At 36.5% G+C, this 8957-nt stretch overlaps 1 non-coding gene across 1 annotated transcript; it reads left to right on the top strand.

The window, feature by feature from the left end:
• The first annotated feature begins 200 nt into the window (after positions 1–200).
• Positions 201–307, top strand: LOC125582712. The gene has a single exon (XR_007320168.1). It is a non-coding gene; the product is annotated as a small nucleolar RNA R71 (small nucleolar RNA).
• Positions 308–8957: the final 8650 nt, after the last annotated feature.

Below are 8957 nucleotides of genomic sequence, written 5' to 3'. Positions count from 1 at the left end.
TGGATTCATAACCAACACCCTTCTGGCTGGTGTCAAACCTTGACTTGCGGTTTGCTTTGCTGGATGACAGGTTGTTCAGCAAGGTGTAAGCTTCTTCAACAGTCTTGGTCATGAAATCACCATTACTTGCTGTGTCCATGGCATCTTGACTCTCTTCATGAACTCCATTATAGAAAATGTTCAGCAAGCTCACATCAGTGTAACCATGGTGAGGGCAGTCCTGTGTGTACTCCTTGAAACGCTCCCAAGCCTCATGAAAGCTTTCTGAATCAAGCTGCTGAAAGCTTCCAATTCTGCTTCTCAGATATGTGGACCTTGACTTGGTGAAGAAATGCTGTAGAAAAGCAGCTCTTGTCTCTTCCCATGTAGTAAGAGATCCTGGAGGGATGGACTTTAACCATCTGATAGCTTTATCAGCTAAGGAAAACGGGAACAACCTGCATTTCAAAGCGCCTTGAGGAACTCCATTATGTCTGCTGGTGTCACAGACTCGCTCAAAATGCTCCAAGTGATACATCGGGTCCTCAGACGGGTTTCCATGAAACGGATTTTTCTCCACCAAATTAATGAGACCAGTCTTGATCTCAAAGTCTCTTCTCTCAATGGGAGGTGGGCGAATCCCAGAACGATCGGCATAGAATGCATCTGGTGTATCATAATGTGCAAGCGTCATCCTAGGCATGCCATAGTCTCCAGCCTGTTGTCTTGCAGCTACACCAGCCTGCTGATTATCACCAGCATTGTTGCCTTCTCGTTCAGCTACAGGAATTGGATTTTGCGGGTTGTCCTGAAACTGGTCTTCTTGGTGTTCAGCCATTTCAACCTCTTCAGCGGACTCAAGTCTTTTCTTTTTCACTTGTCTCTCTAGGCGGCCGAGCTCTAACTCCAAAGGTATTAAATTCGATGATCCTTTGCTTCTAGTATGAAATCCGCTCATTCACCTGAAAACACAAACAGAAAGAGAAAGACAGAAACATTAGACAAAATAAAAATGCTATAGTCTTAAACTGATCATTAACTCTAGGGTGACCAAATGGTCCCCGGCAACGGCGCCAAAAACTTGATGTGTCGAGTTTTAACCCGATTATCTAACTGCAAGTGCACAGTAAAGTACGCAGTAGTAATGCGGGATCGAATCCACAGGGACCGATGATCACACGTAGAGTTGCAGACAAGTTAATAGCTACAGCGAACAAAGATATAATTTTGATGGTTTTTATTTAATTTTCTTTAGTGTCACAAAACATAAACAAGCTGTAAAAAGATGATTTAAACGATTTGAAAACTATTTTAAAACAAACGTTGGGCATTGGGAATTCTCAGGGATTTCTTTTTAATCAAGATACAATTAATGGCAGACACAGGGATATATTAAGAACCGTCTAGAACTCAAACACGATATTAGAATTAACCTACTTCCGTAGCGCTAATTCTCTATGTTATAGAAATCTCCACACTAACTTCCGCTGAGTTTCAATTTCTAAACAAGCATTAAGAACAGGTTCAATATGTTCACAAAGCGCAATAACATCAACTTCCGAGGGTTAAGGACACTTTGCTCATCTAAAGTATTTTCGGAAGTTCAAACAATCACTTTCGGTGCATCAAACAATCTGAAATCATGAACTAAGTGATCAATTCAGTTCAAGCAGTAAGAAATCCATTAGATGAAGAACCAAAACGTAATCCCTTAGTCTACACACGTTTTATGAATCAAAACATCAAGAAATCCCCTATGAGAACCCCTAAACCCAACTAGATGACTACTCACACATAACTAAGCAAGAACAACACGATTTTGATGAAGAAAACATGATAAGATTGAATTAAAACAGAGTAAAAGTTCAGAAGATCTTCTCCAAATGGTTTTGAGATGAACTCCTTTACAAATCTTCACAAATCACACAAAACAAGATAAAAACTCTCAAATCTCTCTCAAGAACTTGTAAATCTCCTTCTTGGTCGTCCCTGGTCTTTTCTGAGTCTCAAAAGTCGAGTTCTTCTGTCTATTATTGAGGGGAGTGGGTAAAAAGGAGTGAAAAGCTCGTTTGTGCGTGTGGAGCCCGTAGAGCGTGGGATCGGTCGATCCACATGGACCGGATCGGTCGATCTAGTGCATGAAAGCGTGGGATCGGTCGATCCACATGTACCGGATCGGTCGATCTCACGTCCTGTCCGATCAATACTTCTCATTCGGTCCATTGTTCTGTCCATCTTGCTTCTGAATAAATCCCGAATGCGTTCTTTTCTTGCAAGCTATCTAGTAACCTGCATATTACACTTAAGAACACCAAAACGCATCAAATAGACCAAAACATTAATTAAAACCGACCATTTAATTTCTCCAAAACGAGTTTAAAACCGTTAAAAACACGGAATATCATGAATCACAACCAGATATCCCAAGCCAGAGCACATATGCTAAGTATGTAATTCAGAGTGATACATAATCAGGGCAGGCCCTGGGCCAAGCCCAATGAAACATTCGCCTTGGGCCCCCAAAATTTTTGAAAATTTTTATATGTAAATAGGCCTCCAATTTGTAAAAAAAAATTTTTTAGGCCCCCAAAATTTTAAACTCTTTACTAAATGGTCTTGGGCCTCAAAATTCTAACATAATCACAGATACCAGATACCCCAAGCCAGAGCACAACCGTTAGCAGCAGCCAGAGAAATTATGAAACTCTGTGTGAATCACAATCACAAATAAGTAGGGATGTTAACTACAGCGCTAGGGCCCAACCCTCTTTTGTTTATTATAAACTCAGCTCTATTTTAACCCAGTCCTATTTTAAACCTATTATAATCAAGGGTTAGGGCTGGTACCAGGGTTAGCTCATTAAATTGAAAAAAATATTTCATTTATTTTTGTTCTTAAATTTTAAAGATTAAACTAGAAAAATTAAGATATGATATGATTCTTTCTTCTAATTTGTTGAGCATCAAAATCAAAAGTTTTCCTCCCAAAATCGTAAAATCGAGTTTTTGCTCCACAACTAAGAATAAAGTTTTTCCGTCAAAAAACAAAAATTGTGTTTTTTTCCGCCAAAACCTAATTTGAGTTTTTTCCACCAAAACCACAAAATCAAGTTTTCCCGCCAAAACCGCAAAATCGAGTTTTCCCGCAAAAACCGCAAAATCGAGTTTTCCTGCAAAAACCGGTAAATCGAGTTTTCCCGCCAAAACCGTAAAAACGAGTTTTCCCGCCAAAACCGTAAAAACGAGTTTTCCCGCCAAAACCGCAAAAACGAGTTTTCCCGCCAAAACTACAAAATCGTGTTTTCCCGCCGAAACAGTAAAAACGAGTTTTCCGCCGAAACCGGCAAATCGGGTTTTCCTGCCGAAACCACAAAATCGAGTTTTTCCGCCGAAACCGCAAAATCGAGTTTTTTCCGCCAAAACTAAAACCGCAATATCGAGTTTTCCCTCCAAAACCGGCAAATCGAGTTTTCCCGCCAAAACCGTGAAATTGAGTTTTACGGGTTTTCCAGAAAAACTTAATTTTACGTTTTCACGGGAAAATTCGATTTTGAGGTTTTGGCGGAAAATTTTGTTGTTTAGTTTTTGGCGAGAAAACTCGACTTTAAGTTTTTTTTAGTGAAAAACATTATTAAATATTGTATAATAGTTGTGTGAATCAAAATAAAAGGGTTAGAATTTAAACCCTGGTCCTATTAGGGTCAACCCTGTTTAAACCCTGTTTAAAAAAATGAAGGTTAGGGTTATAAATGGGTTTGCAGGGTTAGCCCTAACCCTGTTAGGTTGAGCCCATATTAACATCCCTACAAATAAGCGATATCCCAAGCCAGAACACATATGTTAGCAGCATCCAGAGAGAGTATGAGACTCAAAGTGAATCACAATCACAAATGAGCGAGATACCAGACATCTCAAGCCGGAGCACAAATGTTAGCAGCAGGCAGACAAAGTACGGAACTCTTAGCTAGGGATGTTAACTACAGGGTTAGGGCTCAGCCCTCTTTTGTTTATTATAAGCCCAGCCCTATTTTAACCCAACCCTATTTTGACCCTATTATAATCAAGGGTTAGGACTGGTACCAGGGTTAACTCATTTAATTGAAAAAAATATTTCATTTATTTTTGTTCTTAAATTTTAAAGATAAAACTAGAAAAATTAAGATATCATAGGATTCTTTCCTCTAATTTGTTGAGCATCAAAATCAAAAGTTTTCCTCCCAAAATCGCAAAATCGAGTTTTTGCTCCACAACTAAGAATAAAATTTTTCCGTCAAAAAAAAATTGTGTTTTTTTCCGCCAAAACCTAATTTGAGTTTTTCCACCAAAACCACAAAATCAAGTTTTCCCGCCAAAACCGCAAAATCGAATTTTCCCGCAAAAACCGCAAAAACCGCAAAATCGAGTTTTCCTGTCAAAACTGGCAAATCAAGTTTTCCCGCCAAAACTGTAAAATCGCGTTTTCCCGCCAAAACAGCAAAATCAAGTTTTCCGCCGAAACCGGCAAATCGGATTTTCCCGCAGAAACCGTAAAATCTAGTTTTTCCGCCAAAACCGCAAAATCGAGTTTTCCCGCCCAAACCGCAAAATCGAGTTTTCCCGCCAAAACCACAAAAACGAGTTTTTCCGCCGAAACCGGCAAATCGAGTTTTTCCGCCGAAACCGGCAAATCGAGTTTTTCCGCCGAAACCGGCAAATCGAGTTTTCCCGCCGAAAACTACAAAATCGTGTTTTTCCGCCGAAACAGCAAAAACGAGTTTTCCGCCGAAACCGACAAATCAGGTTTTCCCGCCAAAACTGCAAAATCAAGTTTTTCCGCTGAAACCGCAAAATCGAGTTTTTCCGCTGAAACCGCAAAATCGAGTTTTTCCGCCAAAACTAAAACCGCAAAATCGAGTTTTCCCTACAAAACCGGCAAATCGAGTTTTCCCGCCAAAACCGTGAAATTGAGTTTTACGGGTTTTCCAAAAAAACTTAATTTAATTTTACGTTTTCACGGGAAAATTCGATTTTGAGGTTTTGGCGAAAAACTCGATTTTGATTTTTTGGCGGGAAAACTCGATTTCGAAGTTTTGACGAAAAACTCGATTTTGCGTTTTTGGAAGGAAAACTCGATTTTGTTGTTTTAGTTGAAAACTCGATTTTGCGGTTTCGACGGAAAATTTCGTTGTTCAGTTTTTGGCGAGAAAACTCTACTTTAAGTTTTTTTTTGATGAAAAACATTTGAAATTGTTCAGTTTTTGGCGAGAAAACTCTACTGTAAGTTTTTTTTGATGAAAAACATTATTAAATATTGTATAATAGTTGTGTGAATCAAAATAAAAGGGTTAAAATTTAAACCCTGGTCCTATTAGAGCCAACCCTATTTAAACCCTGTTTAAAAAATGAGGGCTAGGGTTACAAATGGGTTTGCAGGGTTAGGGCTAACCCTGTCACGTTGAGCCCATATTAACATCCCTACTCTTAGCGAATCCTTGTCAATGTTACCACAGGTGACACAGTTCATGGAGCCTCCATACCAGGCATTCATCTGCCCGTTGACCAAAGAAATAATGGAAGATCCGGTCACCAACCTGCGAAAGACAAGCAGTAACAGAGTGGTTTGGCAAATTTGGAGTCTCCGACGAGATTAGCTGTCCGGTTACAGGGCAAAAGTTGACAACCGGATTAAGTTCTAATCTTGTCTTGAAAACCATCATTCAGGAATGGAAAGTGCGAAACGAGGCAGCAAGAATCAAGGTGGCTCACGGATCTTTATCCTTAGGCGGTTCAGAAAGTTGGTTATTGATGCATTAAGGGATCAGCAAATGACCTGTGAAGGGAAAGAGTACAACAAGGTAAAAGTCCGTGAAGCTGGGATCATTCAGTTGCTTGATAGATACCTCACGTACACAAGTAAAGATGTGAGGTATGAACTGCTACAATTGTTAAAGACACTAGCAGACGAAGACACTGATGAAGGAAAGGTTCGATCTCTTTCATTTACCTATTACGCAAGAACACTATCTTACATGACAAACACTTGTCAAATTTACACACTACTTAAACTTGCATCTTAGACACAGCTACTTCTTGTTTCAATATTTTTTTTAATATCTCAAAGTTATCTTACAGGAAATGATTGTGAATACGTTAACAATGTCATGCATAATCAAATTTTTGGGAAGCAGTCACCAGACTGTAAGACATGCAGCACTAGCCTTACTGCTTGAGCTTTCAAAATCTCAACATGCATGTAAGAAGATTGGGAATGCTACAGGAGCAATATTGATGTTAGTTACCTCAAAGTATAACGAAGAGTCGGATGCCTTTGCGTCTGAAGCAGCAGACCAAATCTTAAGAAATCTAGAGAAGTTCCCTCACAATATCAAGCAAATGGCAGAGAGTGGGCTCTTGGAACCTCTTCTCATTCATCTAGCACAAGGTAATGAAGCCATTGTGCTATAAAAGCATAACCTGCAATGAAATGATCAACAATTAATGATGTTAATGTATCCGTTTACGCATGCATGCAGGGAGTGAAGAGACGCAAGTGATGATGGCTGCATACCTTGTAGAAATTGATATTGGTCATGAGAAGAAAACTAATGTAGCTGAGAAGGCTTGCCCTGCGCTCTTCGGGCTGGTGCAAAGTGAAAACACCGAGGCTAGAAGAGCTGCTTTCAAAGCTCTTGCTCATATTTCATTGTATCACCCCAACAAGCAAATACTGCTTTCCTCTCTCACTACCTCAAGATGTTTCATCTATGAATGAAGCTTGTAATGAACTATATAAAAGGTAGGTAATTGGGGTATTGTAAATGGGATAACCTGAAATAGTAAGTGGATTGTAATTTAGTAATATTTTGTGTGGAACGAAAAAGAGATAGCTGAAATGGACCAAAAGGAAGTTAGGTGCTGAGAGACACAAAAGGTGAACTCAGATACTGGACCAGCTCGATTTCCACTACATTTCTTTCGGATGGTAATGAGATTTTGAAAACATATAAATCTTAAAGAATCAGAAAAAGAAGAAAAAGAACGAGCAATCAAATTATGATTTCATAGTTTCATATTGCAATTGTGGATACTGCCAAAACCTTGTTATAGGAATCCATTGGTGCAAGTTTTTGCCAATCAGAACATGGATTAATGTTCTTTATAATCCACTTCCTGAAATACAAATGACAATGCAATTGAAAAAGTGCATATGCATATAGTAACCATTTGTATACCAAATTCTTTTGCGTATTGCAAAGTTAATTCTGGCAACGATAATGTCTAAGTATTAGTTTGAATTGTAATTCAAGAAACAAAATTGTATTACCAGACATATAAGAGAAATTTCCACAAAATAAATAAAGTGTGATCTATAGAAGCTTCGTCTAAAAACATAATGAATTTGAGATTTTACTAAAAGTATAATAATATTTTGAAGAAATTTATGTTATACTGAAAATGACGAAAAAAATACACATAATCGATAAGGAATCGGTCTAATGGTTAAAACTCATGCACTGTGAAATAGAGATCTTAAAATTACATTTTCATGTTCATTAGGGATGTCCTACTCTTCAAAAGAGAAGTAAATTATTGATATGTGTGCTTTACAGGATATATGGATTTATCAGTTTCTATATTTTCCTAGTCATTCAAAATACTGTACAAACATATATGCTATAATATCTATACAATTAGCTGAATGTCTTTTGGATTACTAGACAAACATTCCATTTTGTAATATCATAAAGCATAATTTCGCATTCTAGGTTCCATAGTGGGAAAATGTAACTAAAGTATGAGGTAATATGTATACAAGTATTATGAGACTTCAAAGTGTTCGGCGAGGGAACAAATATTTCATTTGGTTGTTGTTGCATGCGTTTCCATTTTCCAATAACCATCCATTGTAATCTACATATCAATTTATATTCCATACTTTTCATATTATAATCATTTGTGTTTGGTAGTTTATTATGAGCATTATGAAATTTTCTATCTGATATTGTTGTAGGTATCATATTATAATCAGAAACAAACCCGCGCATTCGCGCGAGCAATTATTTTTTTTTGAAAATTTAAAATATTCTATATTAATAAAATGTGTTTATATCTATTTTTACTTAACAAAAAATGTTTATTTTTGTTTCTTTTACATTACATATTTGTTAACTATTTTAATCATACAAAAATTATGCCAAATATATTATCAGTACAAAAATATCAATTTGAATTAAAATAATTTATTTATATTTTGTTTTAGAATACCAATCAATATTACAGAAAACAAAGACCAAAATAAAATATTGACTATATTTAAAATATAACATTACATAATTTTTATGATTGTGATAGGAATGTTCAATCCGGTAAAACCGAACCAACTAAAATCAAACCAAACCAAAATAGAGAAAGTGGTTTGGATTTGGTAGTACCGAATATTACCGAATTGATATAATTTTTAAAAAACTGCGGTATATGGATATGGTTTGATATATAAATTGTTCAAACCGAAATAAAATGATCAATTAAAATATTGTGGTATAATTATTGATATGATCCTCATACTTAAAAAGTTGATTTTAGAGTATCATAGTCTCATTTCTTTATTTTGATACTTTAATTTTGTAATCAAAAGTTTTGTTGCTATTGGAAAATTAAATTTTTTTTTGGCCATTTTTATCTTGGTCTTCGTTCTTCTCATATGTTTTAGTTTGATCTTACTTGACTTCTCTATTATCGGTATGTTTTAGTTTGATCAACCCTTCTAGTATGATAACTCTGTTATTTCAAGTAGTACTTCTATTAATGTATTTGAAAAGAAGAGATCTATGTTATCACAAACTCAAATGATACATTTAGAGGTTTTAGAAAAGTTACCCTTAATCATCCATACTATTGCAGTTACGTTCTTGCATCTACAAGTTTAAAAAAATTAAGTGCCATGAACAACAAAATGTTCACGGACAGTGTTAAAACGAATACAATTATTATAGGACGTT

The sequence above is a fragment of the Brassica napus genome, chromosome C2 (assembly GCF_020379485.1).
Source record: "Brassica napus cultivar Da-Ae chromosome C2, Da-Ae, whole genome shotgun sequence".
Lineage (NCBI taxonomy): Eukaryota > Viridiplantae > Streptophyta > Magnoliopsida > Brassicales > Brassicaceae > Brassica > Brassica napus.
Note: the sequence above shows the minus strand (reverse complement) of the source record. Positions and strands in the feature narration are given on the sequence as shown.